Here is a 25,236-nt window from a genome sequence, read left to right as displayed (position 1 = left end):
ATACAGGAATCTCACAGGCAGCACTTTTAGAAGAAAACAATGAATCTTGAGGAAAAGAGACCCCCTGGAACTAACCTGGAACCACAAAGCATCTACCTTTCAGCACGTTTTGTGAACCTAGTAGTGGTTTCCTGCAATCAGTACAGACAACAGTCCAACAATGAGAATATTGAGACAGGGTTAAAGCATGAGAATTCTTTGATTACATCATCAAGAAAATTAGAGCATATTTCCCCAAATAGACTCTTCCAATGGTGCCATCGATCAGGGTGTGTACCTCGTATGGTAATAGTGAGTGGAGTACCAGGTGTAGGAAAGACTACACTGATGCAGAAAGTTGTTCACGACTGGGTGAAAAGAAAACACTACCAGAGGTTTTCCTTTGTCTTTTTTTTCAAATTCCGGGAACTGAACCAAATTACCAAAATCAGCTTGGAGAAGTTGATCCTTGAGGAATATTCATATCTGCAAGAACAGCTTGAGAATATCTTACAAGAACCAGAAAATAAATTGTTTATATTTGATGGGTTGGATAAAAGTGTCCACCAAACAGATTTCGGGTCAACTGGACTCTGCTCCAACATAAAACAAGTGAAAGGTCTTGGAGTTATCGTGGCCAGCCTGGTGAGACAATCACTTCTCAAGGGTTGCTCTGTGTTACTGACCAGTCGCTCAACTAAGCTGGCCTCAATTGATCTGGAGGCATTTCAGAGAGTATCTGAAATTATGGGGTTCTTTTCCAGGAAAAAACAAATATACTTTGAAGATTTCTGCACAGACAAAGAATTATCAAACAAGATGTTTCAATATGTCAAAGAAAATAACAGCCTGTACAGTTTTGCTACATTCCATCCTATTGTTGGATCATTTGTACAGTTTTGTCAGCTTGCTTCAAAGGCAAAGACCAGCTCATGTTCTCAAAGCCCAAAACTGTGACACAGCTCTTTGTGACTTACATCGCAAACATCCTGTTCAATCATTGCCAACATAAAAGTGATGCTGGCAACCTGCTATCATCCATTGGATGGATGGCAGAATACGGAGTCATGAACAACACCGTCATTTTTGATGAAAAACATTTGCATTCATTTTCGGTGGATATTCATTCACAGCTTTTGTCAATTTTTCTGGCAGAGGCTGGTCAATCTCCACGAGTGACATTTTCGTTTTTACACCTCACAATTCAGGAATTTTTTGCTGCTCTAGTTCATTACATTGACTATTACCCAGAAAAATTACAAACATCTCTAAAAGAAGCCAAATCATTTAATGACAAGCGTGCTGAACTTTTCCTTTGTTTTCTTTGTGGTCTTTCGGACATTTCCACCAGTTCTCTTTTAAAGCCTTATCTGGAGAAAATGTCTTCAGAAACTCCAAAGGTGATCATCAACTGGCTCCATAATTCCATTCAGGATGCTTGGAAGTTAGATGAGTACAAAGATGACAACAGGCAACTTCTTACGGTTTTTGTGTATCTCTTTGAAACCCGGAATAAAGGTCTTGTTTTGGAATCTCTTGGACCAAACAAAAGTTTTGATTTTTCCTATGTCTATTTAACTCCTATGGATTGTAGTGTGTTTCCATTCATTTTGGAAACCTGCAAAGAAACAAGAAGGCTTAATCTAGAGTCATGTAATATTCAGAAGGAGGGTTTGGAGAGATTTGTTTCAGCTCTACATACTGTAGAAGACCTCAGGTAAAAGCCATACTTAAACCTTTCTGTTTTTCATAAATAAAAGTAGCCACTTTTTTTTTAACAGAGTGCCAGACATTATATTTGTCAAACACTCTGGGAGCTATATAATGATATTTACACTTACATTTGTGCTGTCTTAGTCTGAGATACAACCAAAAATTGATTTGGAGTGAAGAAGACCATTGGCTTATGTGCCCTCTACTTCCATGAATTTAATTGAATTATTAGAAGCCTGTGGGGGTATCATGGCATCAAACAATCCCATTTTAAATAAAACACATATAAAATATCTCTTAGTATTATACAGTATTTATATAGCGCCAACATATTATGCAGCACTGTACAAGTCCTTAGTAATGTCTCTAGCTGTCCCTCAAAGGAGCTCACAATCTAATCTCCCTACCTCAGTCGTATGTCTTTAATACAGTCTAAGATCAGTTTTTTGGGGAAGCCAATTGACCTAACTACATGTTTTTGGATTGCAAGTGACAGACTGATAGGGGTTGCAAGTGACAGACTAATACAGACAGTAATACAGGATGAGAGGGCCCTGCCCCGAAGAGCTTACAATCTAGTAGGTGGGCGAATTTACACACAATAGGAGGGAGATATGTAGTGGTGGGAAGTAGTGATGGTTTCAAAAGAAAGAAGAAGATGGGTAGGCAAGTTTGAAAAAATGGGTTTTGAGTGCTCTTTTAAATGAGCAGAAAGTAGGAGCAAGCCGAATAGGACGGGTGGATTTTGGAGATGTTGCGTAGGTGAAAGTGACAGGACCTGGAAATGTTCTGAATATGGGGGGTAAATGAGAGGGTAGAGTCAAAGGTGACACCAAGACAACGTACCTCTGAGCCATCTTGCTGTAGTAGTTAGACATATTCAACTGAACTTGTTCCCATAAAGTTGAAGAAGTTTTTCAGCTCATCTTACTATAAATGTAACTGAAATTCTATTGGTTGGAGGATAGCTTTTATAGATGACTGAAACCAAATATTCACTAAAACTGGCTCCATCTATGGTATTGTTGTATTTTCTTTGTATTATTAGGCACTGTGAATTTTACTAGGGTAACAAATAACTAATCTCTGGTTTGTTTTCTGCAGCTTACGGGACAATAACTTAAAGGATGAGGGCATTAGGATAGTTTGTGCTGCATTAAAACACCATAGTTGCAAGATCCAAAAATTGTGGTAAGTAGCACATTCATCTATAGATCTGACAAACCTAGTTATTTGATAGGCCTTTGGTGCTACCAGGCTAAATATCTTAAGTACCTGTTGCGACTCATTTCGCAACATAATTTTCCTCATTTACTGTTGCTTCCATGGAACCTGGTGTCTTGTAATGCTTCAGAGGGAACGACCACTGTGACAACTTCTAGGAACACTAGAACACTATTCATAAAAAAAGAAGCAGAACAGAGACTGCTTACTTTGAAATTTTTCTGAATAAAAATGATTTTAGAGACATTTGAACAGGTAGGGAGGGTAAAAGGGTGGGACTCATTTATGGATGTAAATTAGAGCTTCAGCTACTGAGTTATGTAAACAGCAGACATTTTTTTTATAAAGTATGTAAAAATACCATATTAAAATCAATTTGGCATCCACGGAACTGGCATATTTTCGATGAGACCTCGATGAGACAACTTAGTTCCTTAGTACAGGTTGTTTTTCTGTAGTAATACCATATACCAAGTAGCAATGGCCTAACCCAGAATTGTTTTCACTATCTGGCTCCTGTGGTATGTGATTACCAGGCCCTAAGATCCCTTGACCTTTCTTATAATGAGATAGATGGACTGATGACAGCTCTGTCTAGCTCATCCTGCAGGATGGAAGAGTTACTGTATGTAAATGAGTCCACCATTGTCTTAAAAGAATTGGGTTAGTATAGTAGTAACTATATTCTATTTAAGGAAGGTTTTTAAGCCAGAAATAATAAATGAATGGCATTTTAGCTCCCAATATCCCTGCCATTTAGTCAGCTGGCGAGAAGGTGGAATAGCTGGGGAATGGCCTAGTTTGTCCAGTTTGCCCTATTCTATAGCCAGGACTGTCTATATAATACAATGGTGTCATGGTGTCATGGTGTCATGTGATGATACATTCTTCAACCCCACCCCTCGCCCCTATTCTCCAGGACAGGGGACCTCCATGCCTGTGTCACAAAGTAATCCTCCATTAGCCCTCACCCCCTGCAGGAATGTGTTTCTTCTCTAACTACCTAAAATGCATTCTTATGTAGTAAAGTACATGTTTGGCCTTTCCTTTTTACAGATTGAATCGTGCCAACCTAATGGACACCTCATGCTCTCAGTTGGCATCAGCAATAAAAACAGGCCAATCTTTGAAGAAACTTGACCAGACAGATAACAGATTGGAGGGTCCCCATTTTTCTGACCTGATGACAGCTTTGTCCAGCCCTACCTGCAAGATTGAGGAATTAGTGTGAGTATAATATGTATTTATCAAATACAACAGGCAGTTCTATGGTAGCAATCCTGAAAGACCAACTTCGGCTACTTAAACGTTTCATTTTAGTGGGGAAAAGCTATTATCAGGTTTAGTTTATGCTCGTGTCTTCATAAGTGAGGTTTGTCTTTATATCCTGCCACCAGTGTTTGTTAAATCTCCCTAATAGGGGCATTGATAGTAACTAACTGACCAAGGCAATTCTAGAACCATTAGAACTATTAAAACTATTCTATTAGAACTATTGGAACTATTCTAGCTAAGGAAAGGGTTTTGCAGTAACTTGGCTTTAATTTAGGAATTTATAATCTAATCTAGGAATTTATCACTTTCTCAGCATTGATTCCTGAAGTTTCTAGAGATGGAGGCTGTACTGTACAACATCATGAAAACATGATTGCATTCTCACCTAAAAGCATGGTAATGCGGAGCTCCTGTGTTAAAAAACACTGAACCCATGCAATGCTCTGTAACCAGCCTCCATTAGCAGTCCAGCACCAGTGCTCCTCCTGAGGAAGAACAACACTCTGGCTCTGATTTATTAAAGCTCTCCAAGGCTGGAGAGAATACGCTTTCATCAGAGAAGCTTGGTAATCCAGCAAAACTGGAATGGATGTCATGAAGACATTAGCTATTTGTTAGCAAATGTTTTTAATCCTGGACCAGATCCCTTTTAGGTTTGCAGGATCATCCAGCTTCACTGATAAAAGTGTATTCTCTCCAGCCTTGGAGAGCTTTATTAAATCAGGCCCTCTGGCTCTTCAGGAGCCATTGCATGAGGAACAGCAAGTAAAAAGAAACTTGACCTAGTAGAAAGCTGCTGGAAAATGATTGCATTTTTGGAGTTTTAAACGCCTAAGGTGGAGGAGGCAAGTGAGGGGATGTGCAATACTTAGAGATCTACTTAAATGGGTTGTAGTATCTCATTATAACTTGAAGAAAACCCAAAATTGGTTGAACTCTGTTAATGCCAGAGATGTAGTTTAAACCTCAGTTTTTATACTCTATATAAAACTGACTGTGCAGCCAATTAGGCATGAAAAGTAGACACAATATATTCAGTAATCAGAAATAGAACAGTTTGTGCTAAAGGGCTTGGCTATCACTCACCATAAAGCAATGGAATATGAGTACAGAAGGCAATATTTAAATTGAGATAAAAAAGTATTCAAAGGCAAAAAAAAAAAATCTGTCACCAGTTAACTCCTTGCTTTTTCCAGGACATAGCAATCATGAGGAAGCATTCTTGCAATTGATATAACTGGCCAGTTGATTTATAGTTTTCTCAGTAAATGAGGTTTATCTTTTATCTAAAGTAACAAATAGGAAATGGTTAGTTCTGCCTATTGCACGTTTCATGTATAGATAATGCATTATAAGATAAATTAGAGAGTTGATGATATATGTAGCTGTCAAATCAGTTATTAACCATCAAAAAATGGTTACTTTGCCCTGTGAAACTGGCTCTGCTCATAAGATAAGAAAGACCTGTCTGTCTGCATATCATACCAAATTAGTCAGTCATTAATAATACAAAACTTTTTGTGGTTGTGTAGTGGAGAAGGGTAAAAAAAATCATTGTGGTTTTCTTTGAACAGGAAGGGAAGGAAATCTCCATCTGCAGTACAAAATGAAGCCTTCCCCCAAGAAAACAAAAAAGTCTTCTATCAAGGCCATCAAAACTTTCTTCTTAACCACACTCTAATGTTTTGTGTTTTTTCCACAGTTTGAACTGTGATGGCAGAAAGCTGGATATCTCCTGTATTTAACTGGACACTACCATAAGTTCTAACCAATCATTGAGGTCTCTGAACTTGTCAGGAAGCTTTCTGATTGGTCCATTGTTCACTAACTTAATAAAGGGTCTTTCCAGTCCATCGTGTAAACTCCAAGAATTAATGTAAGTGCAAAATTTTTTTTTTCTTTGATATGGAAGCCATAAGGTACACGGTGGCTACTGTCCCCATGGGCTGATGGTCAACAAGGTATTACTGTAAACCTTTTTGTTCAGCTTTTAGACCAATAAGAAATAAGAAATACATAAATAATAATCTCCCTTCCTACTTTCCCTACCCTACCTACTTTTATTCTCTTTAAAATTTTGTTGCCATCTGGTGGTCAGATTGTAGTATTTCAGCTCATATAACCTTGGTTTTTCTCTGCACTTTATTTTAGCTTCTCTTTGCCATCTTGTAGTCAAATTGTGGTATTGCAACCAATTGCATTTCCTTACCCTGTCTTATTTTTATATAAACTTGTATATTATAATATTTTCTCCTCTATAGTATTTTGCCATCTTTTGGTCAATCTTTTTAAATGTTTTCATACAATTACAGACAGTGAAACACACATCATCATTATTGCATGGTGTTAACCTTTTCTTTGCAGACTGAAGGATTGTAGATAAGCAGACAGTTCCAATTCGCTGCTGGCATCAGCAATAGTTCAAAACCAATCTCTAAGGTAACTTGACCTGTCCTTCAACCATCTGGTTGGTGCTAATTTTAAAGATCTGTTGACAGCTCTGTCCAGTCCAACATGCAGGATCAAGGAACTACTCATTGAATAATATCTGCTATTTCAATTATTTTATATATATTTGCTTTTATCATCATGGCGCCTTAGGCTAGGTACACACATCAGATGATTTTCATCCGATCACTGCTTCAAGGCTAGTATCGGACGAGAATCTGACATGTGTACAGCGCTCAACTGACATGGTTTATAAATCCATCCTGGCAAATCCATGAACGACGGACAACTGCAATATAAGTAAAGGGGAGAGAGTACAATGGGGTGCCGCTCGCTCATTTTCCCCTCCCTTCTCTATAGAGCAGAACGGCGCTGTACGTACAGAGCTTGTTTATGCTTATTTCAGTCTTTTATTATTATTTTATACAATTGTTGAGCGTGTGTACGTAGCCTTTGTGAAAATCAGTTTGATAAATCCTTTCTAAGTTATTTTCCTTTCAGTTGGTGATTGGGTAGTTTCCTGTGCAATAAGATTTTCCATGTTTTTCCCACAGACTGGAGAAGGTTGGGATGACCGATGAATATGCCCCTTTGCTTCTTTTCTTGAAGAATAATAAGAACCTCTTAGTCCTGGACGTAAGACGTAATTTTAGTGGGACCAATGCACTCAGCATCATCACAGACCAGTTACTGGAAAACCTGGAGGTGCTTTAGTAAGTAGAACACATGAGTGGTATTCCAGAGCTAAAGTGGACCTGTCACACCTTTTCATAGCTTCTCAGATCACTGTGTCTGTATCATTTTCTTCAGTTATATTGACCAAGAAATGAATATGAGACAATACTTTACACCTATATTTGATGATTTGAACTTCCTGGAAGTTCCTATCTGTCAAACTGACAGCATAAATAGGGCAGCTATAGAAGACCTCAGAACACAAAGGGCTCTTTCATTGTTTACACTCACACTTTTCACACGCAAAAGATACAAACCTAACAAAGATACCTTGTTACTCTTGGATTAGCTGTTTTCCATATCTGCTGGTCACTTTATTCTGTAAATGAATAAAACAGTAGTGATGTCAGTTAAAGTTGTTGACAAAACATTTGTTTTATGTATTTATTTTACATTCGCTCTGTTGTTCTAAAAATATCTGAGTGGTTCCTCTGCATAAATGCCTTACTTCCTTTGCAGATTTACATATACGTAATAGCTGTGGCTACAATTCATGCTTCATTCAGAATATCTTTATTTGTAGACACGCCAATGTGCTGTGGAGAGCTAAAACTACAGGTGTAACCACCTGCATCTATGATACATACTGCAAGGTATCATGGTATATGTAGTTTTCCTACAGGCAAGTAGGTGACATTGCAGCAGCTCTGCTTCCCTCTAGTGGTCAGCAAGAAATAGTGAAAAACACAAGTCGAGTGTAAACTACTTTTTTAAAGTAAGAACGCACTGTATAATATTAACATATTACCTAAATATGACTGTGTTCTTGTTGCGCCTTATTATTGCTTAATGTGAAAAGTAAGAGGAGAATTTTTTTTTTATTAGGCCGTTCCTTCATTATCAATTTATTTTCTGTGCAGCGCAATTAGACCCTTTTTCCCTCCAAAATTATATTTGCTAATATTTTGTTTTATTTGTAATTTTGCAAACCTAATTTATTTTCTTTTTAGTGTTATATTTAAAAAAATGTGAAAAAATGAGATTTATTAACTATAATGTTATCTAAACAGGATTGATTAGTAAAATGCATACTTTTATCTGCAGTAAGGATATTTTTTAACAAGACACCACTGATCAATTAGCATTTTTTTCTTTTTTTAATTTTTTTTTGTTGTGTTACATTTTGTTGTTTTTGAATTGCAAAAAATACATAATTTTTATAAGGCACCAAAATAATGCCTTGTTTGTTCTCAAAAATATCTCTATATATGTTTATCTGTTTATATCTTGTTGTTATCATATGCACTAAAATGCAGCTTTTGCTGTTCTAATATTGAATTACCACTCTTTTAAACTGTGTTTTTTTTTTTTTTTTTTACATGGATTTGGGATTAGAAACACCAAGCTAGTAATATAAAGCCACATGCCACATGAGCCTGGAGAAACTGTGGAGGACGTACTCTGGATTTTTTCATAAACTTGTTTTTTTTATCTTTCTAGAATTGCTTTCAGTACACTTTATGGAAAGAAAGCTGGAAGGCCACAAGCTGGAACAGATGGCCTCTGTTGAAACTTAAAGACTCCCAAAGGAAGCTATGGGAGCCAATATTATGTGGCCCTCGGGTCCCCTGCAGACAGCATCCTGTGTTTTGATGTTCGCATAAAACACAACTGCCATCTCTATTTACCTATTTTTTTAGAAGTTTATTTCACTTGAAACCTTCAGAATGCATATTTACACCTCCATTGAGTCCCACACATTTTTCTTTGCAAGCCGGTCATGGTCTGCCATCCTCTCCAATCTCTTTTCTGCATCCATAAGATCGGGCTTCTTGTCATCAGGTGGCATTCCCTACAAGCTAATGACCTGGTGCCCGAAAAGTGGTCCACTTCAAACAAGTGAAGCAAAAATATTTTTTAGTATGTCTGCTAGTAGTTACATTGTTTTACTTTTTCAATTAATTATTTTATAATTCTTTTAAAATACATTTTGCTGACAGAAATATCAAATCAGTCTCAAGTAATTTTTTGCATGTCTGCAGGGTGTGTGAAGCATTGATTATTGAATTGACTATTATAGCAGAGATCTCTAGAGATGTATAAAATTTGTCCATAGTCTAAAGCAATTCCTGAAGCATGTATACAGCCTCTGACCATGTCTCATAGCATACTTGTAGCTTTCTGTAGAATTACAATCTCAAAATATTATGTGCAGCCTTTTGGTGAAATTTGGGTCTGAACTTGAGCCCCCCACCTCCCATACAAAATAGGTTGACAACCACTGCTGTATCATCTGTATAACTATAACAAGTCATTCTCCCCAACTTTGTAAGATTGAGTTCCCTTATGTTCCCTGTTACATGCACTATATATAAAATGTATACTGTTGTACAATAGGAAGGTTATTCTTAACCTGTTTTACCCCAGAGGAACCTTTTATTAATTTAACAACTAATAATTTGTGGTCAGTGATGAATAGTCCCCTTTCAAGGGTGACCAGAACACCAACCTTACTGATTGCTACATCTATCAGTCAGTCAGTCAGCCACAACCTATAGAGGAACCCAAAAGTACCTAACACAAAAAAAATCCACTTGCCTTCAATCCCACAGGGCAGTACGATCCATCTGGAGGTGCTTTCTGTCGGGTCCCGCATTGTCCTGGCATCCATCCGCGAGCCGATGGGCCACCATCTCCGTCTCTTCCTTCGGGTTCTTCATCCTACGTCACCCAACCCAGGCGTGAGATCAGGTGACGTAGGATGAAAAAACATCTTGCCGATCTCACTGCACATGCGTGAGATCATCATATTTTTTTTCCACATGAAAAAGTTTCTTCTACGGATGCCCCAGGTGCTCAGGAATATGCAGAAGGAGCACTCAAAAGCCTTCTGGGGTGCGTGATGTAGGTATCCTGGGAGGCTTTGCGATCTCGTTCATTCTCAATCGCCTAGGCGATCAAGAATTAGGAGGCGGTGCTGCACCCTTTTATTTAAAATAAATAAAATAAAACAACAGAATTTTTACTTAAAATAAAAGGGTTATCTACCCTTCTATGGAAAGTGAAATTTCTGGGTTTAGGTAAGCTTTAAGGATCCTTTAGAGACCCCTGCAGGAACCCTAGGGCATCTGGTTTACAATTGCTGCACTAGTGTGATGGCAAGACTGGCCAATCACAGGACGGGGCAAATAATACATTAGGGGCAAAGTGTCTGTGTCCATGGGAAGGGGCTCACCCTGCGGCAGTAGATGGTGCAGCATGTCCTATTACGTGTGTTTGAATTGTAGGTAAAGCATTCCAAATGCTGTATTTTCTTGTCAGACACCACATTTATTATTTGAATGCAGCTGTATTTAAATGAAAAATGCAGCATTTGACTAGAGCACCCATTAAAAAGGAATGTGTACAGTCTTCAGGAATAACAAGAGATTGCTGGTCCTAAAACCGACTACATGACAGAAGAAGAAATATCACTATTCTTCTTAAGGCCCAACACCAGCTGATACTATAGATTGTGGCCTTTACAATGAGTAAAGTGATATTGTGTCAGTAATATGTTGTGACTGGGCAGTACTGCCCACCTGTGTCTTTTAGGTATATAAATATGTCTATAACAAGCCAAGTGTTTACTAACTCCAGCAATGTGATGGTTTTCGGTTGCCATGAACAGTAAAACTATTACAAATGTGTTGTAGTGCAGCCCCTGCTAGAGGTAAAGTTATGCTGCGCCCTCCCTTGGCTGGCAGCCTCACTGTGGTGAGGGGAGGAGTCAGGAGTTGCTTGTATGCAGTATTTTATGCTCCTCCTCCTGGAGAGAAGCCTGAGGTGAGGTGACAGGAAAAGTTTAGAGCTTGAGGGGGCCAAGTCAGACATTTTATTCGGGAAGGAGGTTGGTGCTGACAAAGAGAATATCTGCCAACCATTTCTCTCCCTCTCTGTCTTTGCCCCCACACATTAATAAAGCTTGGCCCACCTGCACTAACACTACACAGAGAGAGCTGGGCTGGAATAGCCACCATTTTACATAATGTTGGAAATGTGATCCTAGGCCTGGTTTAAGGAGAAGCATGTATTGAGGTTAGGATAGTTAGTGCTTTACCTAGGGAGTTTTCAAAATATGAACTGGGGCGTTTTGCTGGGAATCTATTGGATTCCTAATCCCATGAATGATGCTTTTTCTCCCTGGTGATTTAAGGTAGCTGAACGTATAGCTCAGATAGAGATTAAAGAAGAGTGTGTGGGGTATTTTTTAACAGAGTGCAAAACCATGCACACGAGGAAATGATACAAAATAATACAAAACAATAACCATTGTTACACAAAAAAAAACGTAAGCCAAGCAGCTAGGTTGCTCACAACCCTATTTTCCAATACTTATCCACTCCTCACCTTCCATTTCCCCATTCCTTTTCCCCCAAGCCAAGACAAAGTACAACTTTCTTGGAGAAATTACCATAATGACTGCTTTATGGACACATTTAAATATCAACATTTACAACTTGTATATTTGAAACTTAAGATAAATAACCATCAATTATAGTGGTCATACAATAACAATAGTATTTTACTTCCTTTAAAATTATGAACTTTTACATTCAAAACTTGTATGCCTATATTACACCTTTCCCATTTGTGAGCCCTCTAAGGGACCCCTCACCATACCATCTGAAGAAGCTCCCCCAAATCGACTTTGTGTCCACGGCCACAAGCCCACCGGGTCAAGAACGAGTTCTTTACTCAAAGCCCTTCCTTTAATGCCACCTTAACCTCCTGAGCGGTAAGCCCGAGTGTGACCCGGGTAAAAAAAATCCAGCTGAAGCCACATTCGGAGTAGCTAAAAAAATAAAAAATAAACATTTACCTGGTCCTATCGGCATCCTCCGGCATCCTCCAGTGTCCTGCCATCCTCTGGTCATGTCCACTTCATCGTCTTGTCCCCCGGCGAGTGCGCTGACATTCCCCGGGAGTTCCCAGTGATGTCGGTGCGTGCGGCCGTCGCTAGGGGCGTGGATGGAGTTTCAAATTATTTTGTATACAAAAATCTGTATTGAATGCAACATACTGGATTTATATTTCTAAAAGCAGTACATTGCCTTTTATAAAAATGTATTTTACAGTATAATTTAATAGTATGAGTATAATAAAGTTTGAAACACAAAATCATGTTTATTATTACATTTATTATTACATTTATTTATTTTTTATTTATTTAATTTATTATTTTGACATGAATTTGTGTTTCAGACCTATTATTATTATACTCTATATATACATTATACTATTATTTTATACTGTAAAATAAATTTTCATGAAAGACAGTATACCGTTTTTAGACAGAAATGAACCACCCAGGAGGTTGTCATTACAAAAAGCGGTAACCCTAAGCCACACTTGGTGTAGAATTGAGGGCTAACTTAGTCCCCACGGGTCCGCGGCATCCTCCAGTGATTACGAGCCCCCCTTGGCAAAGCCTGGCAATTGCTTCTCCTGGCCTAACATCCCTGGCCTGTGAACATTGGGGATGTGAGGCTAAGGGATCCAGATGCCAGACGGGTAAGCAACGTGTGTGCGTGCGTGCAGGCGACGTATGTGGGGGTAGTGCAGGTGCCGGTGGGAAAATGTACCGCTTTGACATTTAAAAATACTAAAATATTCATACTGCCAGAGAGGGTAAAGGTAGCCCAAGTTACCATAAACCTTTGAGAGATCCCACACCCAGGATGGTTCTATATTCTGCCACACACAACTTACAGATGCCCTCTAAGGACCCCTACTGCCACCCTAACTGAACCCCCATATATTCCTAATTTTTTGTCGGAAGGGAAACTTGCTCCCTTTTCTTCCTAGAATTGCCACATTTTCATCCATTCTTCCCCTTTTAACACCTAACCTCTCCATCCCATTTCTACACCTCTAACCCATCCCTACCTTCCTACCCTATCCTACCCTTAACCTATGCTAACCCTGCTGTCATAACCCTCCCACTGCCCTCAGCCCCTAGTCATGTCCACTGTGTGCCCGCTTCCCTCATTTGGCAGCTTCAAGGTCTGATCTGTTTGTGTTTATAAACTCCTTTCTGTTGCTGTCCACCACTAGTATTCTTCTTTGCTACTAGATGCCCTCAATCTTCCAGGCTGAATGAAGTCCAGTGACATTCAATCTGCAAAACCAAGAACATACTTCAGGTATAGGAAGTCATGGACTTCCAAAATGTCTCATTTTTTTGGTTAGGAGGGAGCAACACAATGCTTGCAGGTTGTGATACCAGCAAGAAACTGATCACTATTATATCTGTTGCTACAGAGGTACAATGCATGGGGAGACTATGTCAGACTTCCCCCAACCCTAACCTGACACCTTCCAAACACAAAGAAAAAAGACAAATAAAATTAAGAAATGGTTAACATCAAAATCTGCTCATTACTAGTGTTGGTGTTCGAATTCAGGTGATCCTTATTTTCGACCTGAATATGGCTGTTCTAATTCAGATAGACCTGACCTGAAAAACCCGGGATGCGACTTTGCGAATTTGTGTGTAACATTATGTGTAAAAAAAAGAGGCTTTAATGTTAAAGTAATTTATTGAATGTGTGTGATTTGTTTAATTAACTTTTATTTTTATTACAGGTTATCCCACAATGACAGGATGATTCCCACAGCTGCATACATTCTGAGCACAGATGTGGGAATCCTCCCGTCAGTGTGGGATCCCAGGGCACTAGAGGTTTAATGGGGACAAGGACAGGAGAGCTCTGTGATTGGCTGAGGAAATGAAAAAAAAAATAGAGATTCTCTATCCAAGAACACATACTACAGTTACGCTAGGGCTGCAAGTGCAACCGGGGGAGCAGAGCTGTCAGCTCCGCTCCCCTGATTGCTCTTGCAGTTCTACACAGTCAAGAATTTATCCCCCCCCCCCATAGACTTTAATGGTGTTTGAAGTCGGTGTTCGATCACTCAAAAAAATATCAGGCTATTCGATCAAATAGCCGCCGAATCGAATACTGAGCTATTGGACCAACACTACTCATTACATACTCTAGTGATCATTTCATCTTCAGTGAGAGAGTCAAATACTGTCCTGTGTTCACATTCTACAAGCAGATCTTTTGGCACACATTAGGTAGGATTGGTCTAGCATGGTCCTCTGGACTGGAGTGAGAGCACATAGATAGAAAAAAGTTTAACTAATTTAACTTAACTTGAGACATTCAGCACCAAGAAAAAAATTTATTGCAGTGCTTTGTTTGGAAGAATACTGTTTATAACACAGTACAAAAAATGAAATGTCATGTAGTTCAGGTGTGTAGGCCATAAGACCTTGCTGAGGAATAAAATGAAATGATGACTGGGACTGCTACAAAATGTTTAACAAAATGTTACTCTTCATTCTTTTTAAATGTGTGCTAGTGAGTTATGACTCTCTAATAATATAATTGTAATCCTTTGTGAGATATTTGTTATTTAATTATTATATTATTAAAGTTTAAAAACATTACATAATATTGGTTGTTAACACCTCTATGACATTTCAGATGGGCTATACATTGTAAGCAGGGAGGATATCACAGTCACAAATTTATGTTCAGGAAAGTGTCATGACAAACCACATCCAGGTTCTCTGTGTCTGCTACTTCTAGACATGTGTTTCCCCACATGCTTAAACAGCTTTAGTAATGATATGCAACTTTTACAAAATTGAGGAAGTTTATTCAGGCTATAAGATTTGTTCATATATTGTTTCCCCGTGTTGTTTGTTATAAATGACATATTGTAACTGAAAATGAACAAACTAGTTGTTTGAAGTTCTCTAAATGTAAACTTTTAAGTTTGACCAATTCAAATTAGTTAGGGACAATAAAAAGTGAGTAAACCTTCAACTTACTGTTAAAACCAATATAAAAGGCGAGAAACCAAAGGAGTTTTTTTGGCAAAGTGTTAAAGTAGATATAACAATAAAGTTTAATCTTTATAGAATTCACTTATACATTCAAAAACAGTAAGACATAGCAAATATTAACAGAGGTTAATAAACTCATTAGCTCATGAGGCCAACGTGTCACATACATGTCACATACTGTTTCAAGAAGGTGAGGATCAGTCTCGTTACCCAACATGTTTCGCACATTTGGCTTTCTCAGGGGATATAGAGACTCACATTGTTGGTACTTAACAGCCAAGGAGTGACATGAAGAAAATATAGTTTAGGATTAAGAATTGGCTACATACATTACCAGTTGGTGCTTCTATTTGCGTTAGTTGCACGACTGATTGATTGTTTATTTGACTCTTTGGGTTGGATAAGATGTAATAGAAATATTCTGAGCAGAGGTTGAATGTATGCACCCCAGTCGGTTCCAAATGTACTTTTTTTCTGCATCAGCACACTGTGCATTACCTATTTGTAACACATTGCATCATGTGCAATATTTACTCCTGAGCCCTCAATTCTGTGTATTATATACTTTTGACCCAGCCACTTTCAGTTCACTCCACAATTTGGCTACATACATCATTCTGTAATTTTTTTCTATCATCTGGGTCCACCTGGTCTTTCAGAGTCCTGGCAACACCCCTAATGGGCACAGCAGATTTGCAGACTCTGAAACTCAGCTGACAGATCTCACTTGTAGAATCCCTGGGAGAAATTAGAAACTGTTGGCAGGAGTATTAAAGCTCAAGTATAGATAAAAAAATTCAAACTTGAACAACAATTGCCAAATAAACCCATATACCCCAATTATATTGTGCAATTTTATGGAACAAGGTCTCTTGCTTTCCTCAGAGCCCCTCCTTTTTTACCTTTTAAGACCTTATAGAATATCCCGAATTTCCTTTCCTTTGCACAGTTCTTTCTGTGTACACAGCTCTAGTCTGTGTTTAGGATGTCTGTGCTCTGCAAGAAAAATGTTGTCAATATTTGTTTAATTGTCTTGGCTGGAACTCTTGTTTCGTGTTAGTACATGAATTTGTATACATCCAGCTGTTTATAAAGAATGTTTCTTGCATTACAGCAACATGACTTCTTTTAAGCATTTCATGTCCTGCCCCTGTTTTGTGTTGTGATAAATCCAAAAACAAAATGGTATATCCATATACTGTGTGACCTCTCAGTCCTCAAATGCATTTTCTGCATTTAATTTACTTTTTTCATCTGGTAAAATTTTGAATACCAGACTACATATCCTTGGAGTTGTAATTGCTGACTTCATTGGGCCTAATTTATAGGGATGAGCGGGCGAGTTTTTAAAATTCGATCTCGCGGGGAATTCGTCCGTTCTCGCTTACTGAAATTGTAAGCCAGAACAGTCGGTGCAAATTTGCCAAACGAGATCGAATTAATTAAGATCGAATTAAACGAGTTCGGGCTCTGCTGATCAATGAATGTAGGGCCGGCTGCATTCATTGATCAGCTCAGTGTGCGATCCCCGGCACTAAAGGTTAAATGTGGACAAGTCTCCCCATTCAAAACCTCTAGCACTCTCTGATTGACTGAAAGCTTTCCTAGAGCTTAACCCAGTGCTGCAGTGGAACTGCAGATGAACTGTCAATTGAGTTTCCCCATTGAGAGTTCATCTGCAGTTCAGTTCCCACGGTCACCGGGCTGATAACTACAAGTGCCTCAAATCAGCTGTGACTGCAGGCGAACTCTCAATGGAGTTTCTCCATTGAGAGTTCATCTGTAGTTCAGTTCCCACGGTCACCGGGCTGTACTTATCAGTGAGAGTTCATCTGCAGTTCCACTGCGATCCCCGGGCACTAGAGGTTAATTAACCTCTACGGCCGGGATCGCAAACAGGTGGATTCCCACCCCTGAGAATTCACTGCGATCCCGGGGATCGCAATGATTTCTTCGATCTTCAATCGGTTCGCCCACATTTTGCTGCCCCATTGGAAGCTTGAGGAAATTTTTGTGAGAATGCTGGAGGCATTCTCGCTCATCCCTACTGATTTATTAAAGAGCTCCAAGGCTGGAGAGTATACACTTTCAGCAGTGAAGCTGGGTGATCCAGCAAACCTGGAACAAATTTCCAGGAATAAGTAATTTGCTATTTGTTAGCAAATGTTTTCAATCCTGGACATGATCCATTCCAGGTTTCTTGTATCACCCAGCTTCACTGATGAAAGTGTATCCTTTTCAGTCTTAGAGAGGTTTATTAAATCAGGCCCCTTGTATCAAATGGTTGTCCCTTTAGGTAGCTCTCGTTTGATGTACAAATACATCTTCCATTTTTATTTCCCAATACATGGGAATAGGACTTGCAGTCTACAAAAGACACCTTAGAAGATAGATATCAAGATAACATTTGTTAAGCTCATATGAAGTACAAGGATAACAGATGTTTTCTGTACTTGCTGAAAATGTTCTTAGCTTTAAAAAGAATGTGACCACCACATCTAAGCTAAAACTCCAAACTATTTGTGAGACCTTTGTGTAAATCATTTTTAAATTGTGAATTATCACAGCAAATGTACTAATATACCTGCTCCCTAGCATAACAAGTCTCTGATTCTAGTGGGATCATTTGGTGGCTTGCCACACAGCATCTAAATTCATTGTAGCAACCGGGTATATTTCTCTTTTTATTGGCGTAAAACAGATAATAAAGGTATGATTGCTAATGGCTGCTTTATAAAATAGTTCCAAAATCGAAATATTTTGTAAAGGATTGACAAGGATAGAAACATTTTGTTCAGATCATATGGTGATGGATGAAAATGTGTGCATGATTTCAAGTGTACTTATTTAAAATTTGGTTGCGTTAACTCATCTAGGTAAGTGCTCCTACAGAGCAGATAATGTTCTAAGTACTGCACAACTGTTACAAAAAAATATATTTTTTTTTTGCATCCCTATTATATACACAGGCAAATCAAAACATATACCAATAAAATATAGTACTATTTATTTACAAAGATTAAAATACAATTATATCAATGGCATATAGTTGCTCTAATTCTAATCTTTATGATTACAAGTGAATCCAAAAAATTCTTGAGAGCCACAGGCTTCTGATCAATCATACATAGTGGTTTCAGTTGTAATAGGAGTCATAATAATTTTATTGTAACCACACGCCCCTTTATTTTCAATCCATTTCACAGCTTAAACAACTACTTTCTTAAGAACCATAGGAGCAGCCAATCATACTCAAAGGTATTAGAACAGGCAACCCAGATATTGTGAACTGTTAAAAAAGTGTTTATGTTGAAGTCCCTCACATCCCCCCTCAAAAAGTTCCTGTATACACAACGTGCACAGGGATGAGTCTATCAGGAGGTCATTTCTCCTCACATGGAACCCTGCTTGATAGAAAGACAGGGTCTACATATGAAGCTGGCTTCAACAGTATATAGATAGGGTCCAACCCCCCCCCTAAAATGTTTTGTTGCATATGCTCAATATGAGTTGGAGTTGGACCCTGTGTAATATGTATACCTACCTAATAGCACTAATTGTCCATCAGTAGTTAGCACTCTGGCCTTTGCAATGCTGGATCCCAGGTTTGAATCCTGGTCAGGACACTATCTGCATGGAGTTTGCAGGTTTCCCTTGTGTTTGCATGGGTTTCCTCCAGGTATCCGATGCATGGGTTTCTTTCCACATTCCTAAAAAAAACATGCAAGTACGTTAATTGGCTTCCCCCCAAGACTGTATTAAAGATTACATACATACATACATACTTTTATACATACATAAAGATTGCACATACAAAAACCACTGCACAACTATTCTGTCACTACATTTTATGTATGGTATATGTTGGTGGTATTCCCTAGTGTTGCTCGGGGTTAAAAATACATGCAAAAAGTGGTAACCTTGAGCCACACTTGGGGTTGCTAAAAACAATTTAAAAAACCCACTTACTTTGTCCCATCAGGTTACCTGGCATCCTGCCTATCCGTGCAGGTCCTCAGGACACGTACTATTCTCTCAATCTACTGCAGGCGAATGCAGTGACGTTCCTGTCCTGTCGATGCATGCATTGGTTCGTGCGGAAGATGCGGCAGAAAATTCAGATAATTTTGTATTGGATTCAAAATAACTGTATTGAATCCAATACAAAGAAATCATATTATATATATATATATATATATATATATGCTACTGTACAGTTATATTACAGGTTTCAGTATTTTTATGCACCCTTTTTTTTAACAGATTTCTTTTTTTATTTAAAGTTTATTGTTGAATTTATTAAATATTGGGCATATTTCGGTGAGTTATGCCTATGAATTATAAGCCTACAATGTAAAATAAATTTCCATGCAAAACAATGTAACGCTTTTTGCACAAAAATACGGACAAAATTGGAACACCAGGGGGCGTAAATGAAGAATAGCAATATATAAAGTATTAATATTCATGTTTATTAGTAACACTTTAAATTACTTCATGCAGTAAGAACCTCTATTTGTAATATCCCATAAACTGCCCTCACCTCAGAACAAGAATTTAACAGAAGAAAAATATTCATACATCTTTAGTGTCGGGTGTTTGGACCTAGATGTATGTGTTGTAAAGATTAGCACCAGATGGCAGGCTGGCACCTTAGGGCTCCTGCCCCTGTTTATTGAACAAAAAGGCAAAACCAACAAAGCAATCTTCCCTTGCAGGGGTGGTGTCAGCAGCACAACAGTTATTTAATTTATAAATAAATATCCTCCTGGCTAGTAAAGAAAACAAGCAGCTAAATCTGGAATCCTAACCAGCGCTTCTTTCTCAGACACAGGTAGTTTGTCTCACATACTCACAGCTGCTGCGGCCTAACACCAGGTGTGCAAAATAGGCTTGTAAGCCCCAGAAAACATGGAGCCTTGAATTGGGATTCTGCCCCTCTCTACTCCTGCAGATTCAAAATGAAAGCAGCCCCAGGACAGAAATTATAAAATGACGTGTGGTATGTCTGAAATGTACACTGTACATATGTATAGCCACCAGAGCTGAACATGGGTCTGTGGTTAGCACACCTAGCTGGTAACAGCAAAGCAGCAAATGCATTTTTTATTTTTTAGTGGTCCAGTTCTCAAAGAAGCACAGCCTGGCCCCCATCATTACAAGCGTACACCACATGTCTTCAGAGTGGTCAAATTTAAAACAAAATCTAAATCCTCATGTAGGTCTCATTTCCACAAGTTTGTTGTATTAAATCACATTTAAAAAAAAAAAACATGGAAATGCACAGCAAATGTGTTAGTGTTCTGGGTTACCATTCATTGATATTGTCAAAGCACCCATAACAAAACAAAAGCTTTCAATTTTTTGAGCACAATGATGGGGGGAAGCTCATACGTATGGAGAGATGGAGACAATGGGAAGGTTAATCGAAAGAAAGGGAGACTGTAGATGACAGAAGGAGAGAGAACCTCTATCTTTATTATGGGGAATTATTGAAACCTATGTATTGTAAAAGGGCACAACCTTGTTATTAAGAATGTAGGAGAGGTTATAATGCATTATATTGCAGTTCAGTTTGGATTTCACACAGTGAAGGGTGAGGTAGGAATTTTTTTAGAACTTGTCTATGGAGACTCAAGCTGCTAGAAGAATAAATTGCAATAGGTGTGATAATGATTGAATAGATTGCTGAATAATGAGCTATCAGGAGATTTAGGAATGTTAACATGGGTTATAGAGTAGAAGAGACTGTATAGATTCAAACGGAAGCAAAATTAAAATGTGCAATCAATCTGATTAATATGGTAAACATATAATGACAAAAACAAAGATGGAGTGACAGCTTAAATGCTCAAATTTCCTATGGAGTAAACAAATTTCCTTATGGTATGTCTTTTAATTCAGGTCAATTCACACTACATATTGGACTTTTAACATACCAGCTCTTGAATCCGTTCCCCTTGAAGCACAGCCACCAAAAATAGGCTAACTAAATATATATATGTTATAAAATATGGGAGAGACATTTGTCTTGGTGGATATTTGGGGCATAGTATCTAAGATTGGTGATAATAATATTGTAAAGGGTGTCTGTCAGAAGCAGAAACCTACCTCCAGGATCTGCACTCTCATGTGTACAAATGAAAGGTTGGCCAGCGTGAAATGCAATTACCACCCCGCTTTTTATGACAGAGGCATTGGCCAAAAGGGTAACGTTTGGGTTGAAAGAATGGATGTAAATTTTCAGAGAATTTAGTCTCTGGGAAGCATACAATGTCTGCTCAGCTGCACTCTCATGCACTCTCATGCAATGTCTGCTCAGCTGAATAATAATAAAATGCTTTGCTTCACTTCTGAGGGGAGTTAAAGCTCCATACATTGTGGGAAAAAAACTTTTAGACAGACATGAATAAAGAAATAAAGAGTAAATGAAAAAGTAGAAAACAAAAAAAATGTCAGAAATACTGTCTAAAGGTAGACAACAAACTGTCATTTAGATGTTAAGCTGGTAAAAGTCAGCCAGGATTCAAGGTTTTTTTTAGATGACATGGAGGGCAAACCTACCAAGGCTGGCTTGCATTTGCGAGTGACAGTGGACCAGAGTGATTTCCAATCTTGTGATGGAGAAGATGGAGCTGGAGGTGTCACGGATGATCATCTTGGTAAGGACAACTGGAAGTGCTAGAAGTGCTTATGAGCTTCCACTAAGTAGAAATGGAGTAAGGTTTAAGCGTAGGCAAAATGGAAAGCCCCATCTGTAACAGTTAAGTTACTTCTGTAGCACTTGAAAGTAAGGCAATAAGGTGTAGATATTTTGTAGGGTAGTAGGGCAGATATCTGCAAAACTATTCATCCAAAATGACCAAAGGCATGTGAATTGTATGAGGTGGGGTGTGGCTTGCTCCTCTGAGGATGTATCTGGTGTGACTGGCTCTTTGCTATGTAAACATTGCAGTTAATGTTTTCCTTTTTTAAATTTTTGAAATTATAACATCAATAAACATTATATTATTAAAACCCCCAAATCATTATATTACCCAAATAGTAGTGAAACCCATATTATTTATGATGCTTTTATAACTCAGATTAGAAAAGTTCACCTGGTGATATCCAGGAGTTCTGCAGATTAAAGGTATCATGGTACACTCTGGTGAGATGGTGGACCCTCCATGAGGCCAACTCGGCTGGAATAGGCAGAGCCCATGATACCAACCTCAAGCTTCGCCAGTGTACCCCACATGAACTGATGAACTTTGGGTGCCAATGCCCATGTTAAGGTTTCTAAATCTAGGTGTACATGTGAGTTACAGAATGCTGAGGCAGTAACATAGTCAGAGGCTGAGGTTTGGACAGCCAAAAATTAGGGATGGTCAGGATGAAGCCAGGATCAGAAAGAAAACACACACTGAACCCTAAAGAACAGAAACACTAGTACCTTCTTGTTCAGGCAACATTCTACTGCCTGTGATTTTCATTACGCAGGGAGGATCATGTAACTGGGCAGAAATTCATGTAACCTATTATCTCTACCAGAGGAAGTACTACAAGTCCCTTAGATGGAACCTCCACTTCCACCAGGAGATGGTGGAAGATTCTAAAGAGTCCTTTGAGGCAACTGCATACAAAAATATGCAACAGTAAGTTGTAGACTGCGCTCAAACATTCGCACAAAGCTTGACATTACATGGAGGGTTCATGTGTCATGAACCTTTTCACTGGGCAAAGTATTACTGGTCTGAATCTTTCATTGGCTAATAATCATATAGGAGACACAATTATGTTAAGGTGCTTAATAGGGTGCATTATTTCCAACAGGTAAAGTCTGCTTCTCTTGGTCCTAACACCGAATATGTATACTCAAAAATGTTTTAAAAAATACTTATTTTAGCTTTGGCTTCTGATACCTCTGGGTATCACTAGGGACTTAGGGGACATGTAATTTTTTAATACTTTATTATTAGTTAATTAAACTTAATTAACCTGTCTATTCCACTGGTGTATTTAGTATTTTTTCTAGGGATTTGCCTAAACTTTGGAAATTTTTACCATGCAAATCATAAAGCTAAAATCTCCCTTTATGAATGTAAATGTCTTCTTTTTATTGTTGCATCTCTTTTGTGTTGTCAATTTGTTTGCCAAATTGTTTTTATATTTACTACTGTATATTGCCATTACTTTCACTTCTTCATTCTCGATGTGGTTTATGTGGTTTAGCATGTCACTATGTACAAAAAGAATCTATGAACTGAGATATACTCACCATGCCCGGGATTCCAAAACTTTTCTTCAAATAATGCCAGTAGATGCTTTTTAACACTTCTAGACCAACATCTAGTACAGGAAAGCCTGGAGCATGCGAGTGAAAGGAGTATAGTGGAAGGCTGGCATGACGGTGCAGACAGGCAGGAAGACTGCAAAGGGTTAATGATTAGGTTTGATTAGGTAATGGCATGTGTAGCATGTGCAGCAGGAGGACAGGGGAAGTGGGGGGTGGGGGAGAGAGGTGCAGGGAAGGGATGAAAGGAGGGGTCAACTGGTAATAAAAAGGTAAAGAATGAGACAATAGGGGCTTTTTACCAGGGAACAGCTAGAAAGAAAGTTTTATCTGCTTACCTTATGGCGGGTGTAGAGGAGCTTTTGGCTTTTTTTTGAGGGTTGCTGCTGAGACCCGTGGTCCAGGCTGGCTTCAGGAGCAGGTGAGCTCACTATTGCAGGGGGTGGCTTCGGTCCCCACGACTGGGGGACCGGACGCCAGGCGGCCGCGGAGGATTAGGCCTCGGCGCCGTTTTAGGAGCCCCATTCGGGACCCTCCGATCCCCCAAGCTCAGCCTCAGCTAGCTGTTGCTGAGTGGGAGGCTGGGAGGAATCCTCGGCCACGGCGGAGTCGCAGGGGGGAGGATGGTGGGGCTGTTGCTGCCCCTCTGGCTTCCCCCCCTCCTTCTAGGAGGACTGTGGAGCGTGCTGGAGGCGGAAGAAAGACTGCTGGTTCCTGTGGACGTCCGGATGGTCAGCCCCTGCTGCCTGTTGGAGCCCCTGCGAACGGAAGGGCAGCCCTGGAGTCGCGGAGCAAATATGGTGACGGAGCTGCGGGGCTCCGCTATGGGCAATATGGAGGCCGGAGCTGCAGGCGGTCGAGGTGAGGAGGTCGGGCCGGTGGCCTGTGGGGACGCGGTGCCCGCGGCTGCGGGCGCTAGCGCTGGGGGGGTAGGAGAAAGGGGGCTGCGGGTGGGCGAGGGAGCGCACTTCTCAGGTGTCCTCAGCCTGCGGGCTTGGTCGCGAGTGAAGCTCGGCCTGCAGGCTCCGGGACTCCTGTACAGCGATGGGCGGATCCGGTGGCAGACTGTGCTGCGGATCCCAGATTGGAAGCAGTGGGTAGTGTTAATGTTAGACAGCCCCCTGGTGGTTGGGAGGGTAATGGGCTGCCCATAGATGTTAGGGGAGCTCATGTAGGTTTAACGGCATTGCCTGTCGGGCACGAGGGGTGGAAGTGGGGATCCTTTTCTTGGGGCCCCCCTTGAGGAAGGCTCTGCTGGTGGCACTGGTGGTTCGGCCCGTGCAACGGATGGACGCAGGAGGTCGGCTCCACGGGCGGCCGTTGGTCCTGCTGCGGCTTGGGGCCCTCCAGCTCTTGACGATTTGGATATCGAGGATGAGGCGCTGGGTGGCGTTCGCTCCGAAGGGGAGGTGTTGGAGGCTGAAGAGGAGTCCAGGGCGTTTGCGGCCCCGATTGTCCTGGGACGGTCCGCTGGTGCGGCTTCAGGATCGGCTGGTCATGGTGGTCCTAGTAAGTCCTCGGGGTTTGTTCCTCTTGGGGGGGGGGTTGGCGGCGGATAAGACGGAGGGACCGACGACGGTGCTTGCTTTCTTGGGCATTGTCATTGACACAGATTCCATGGAGTGCCGTTTGCCGGAGGATAAGCTGCATGGGTTGGTTGCTGAAGTGGTGCGAGCCAGCAGGTGCAATAAGTTGCAGTTGAGGGACCTTCAGTCACTTTTAGGTAAGTTGCACTTTGCTTGTCGAA

The 25,236-nt window shown here is 39.9% G+C and overlaps 1 long non-coding RNA gene and 1 pseudogene across 1 annotated transcript; one reads left to right on the top strand and one right to left on the bottom strand.

The window, feature by feature from the left end:
• Positions 1-8,891, top strand: part of LOC140342536 (NACHT, LRR and PYD domains-containing protein 12-like) — a 19,083-nt pseudogene extending 10,192 nt beyond the window's left edge.
• Positions 8,892-15,252: 6,361 nt separating this feature from the next.
• Positions 15,253-24,264, bottom strand: LOC140342046 (uncharacterized). The gene is made up of 4 exons (XR_011922981.1): positions 23,828-24,264; positions 23,475-23,625; positions 18,759-18,924; positions 15,253-16,210 (listed from the first exon to the last, which is right to left on the bottom strand). It is a non-coding gene; the product is annotated as an uncharacterized lncRNA (long non-coding RNA).
• Positions 24,265-25,236: the final 972 nt, after the last annotated feature.

This window comes from Pyxicephalus adspersus, chromosome 12 (genome assembly GCF_032062135.1).
Source record: "Pyxicephalus adspersus chromosome 12, UCB_Pads_2.0, whole genome shotgun sequence".
In the NCBI taxonomy this organism is placed as follows: Eukaryota; Metazoa; Chordata; class Amphibia; order Anura; family Pyxicephalidae; genus Pyxicephalus; species Pyxicephalus adspersus.
Note: the sequence above shows the minus strand (reverse complement) of the source record. Positions and strands in the feature narration are given on the sequence as shown.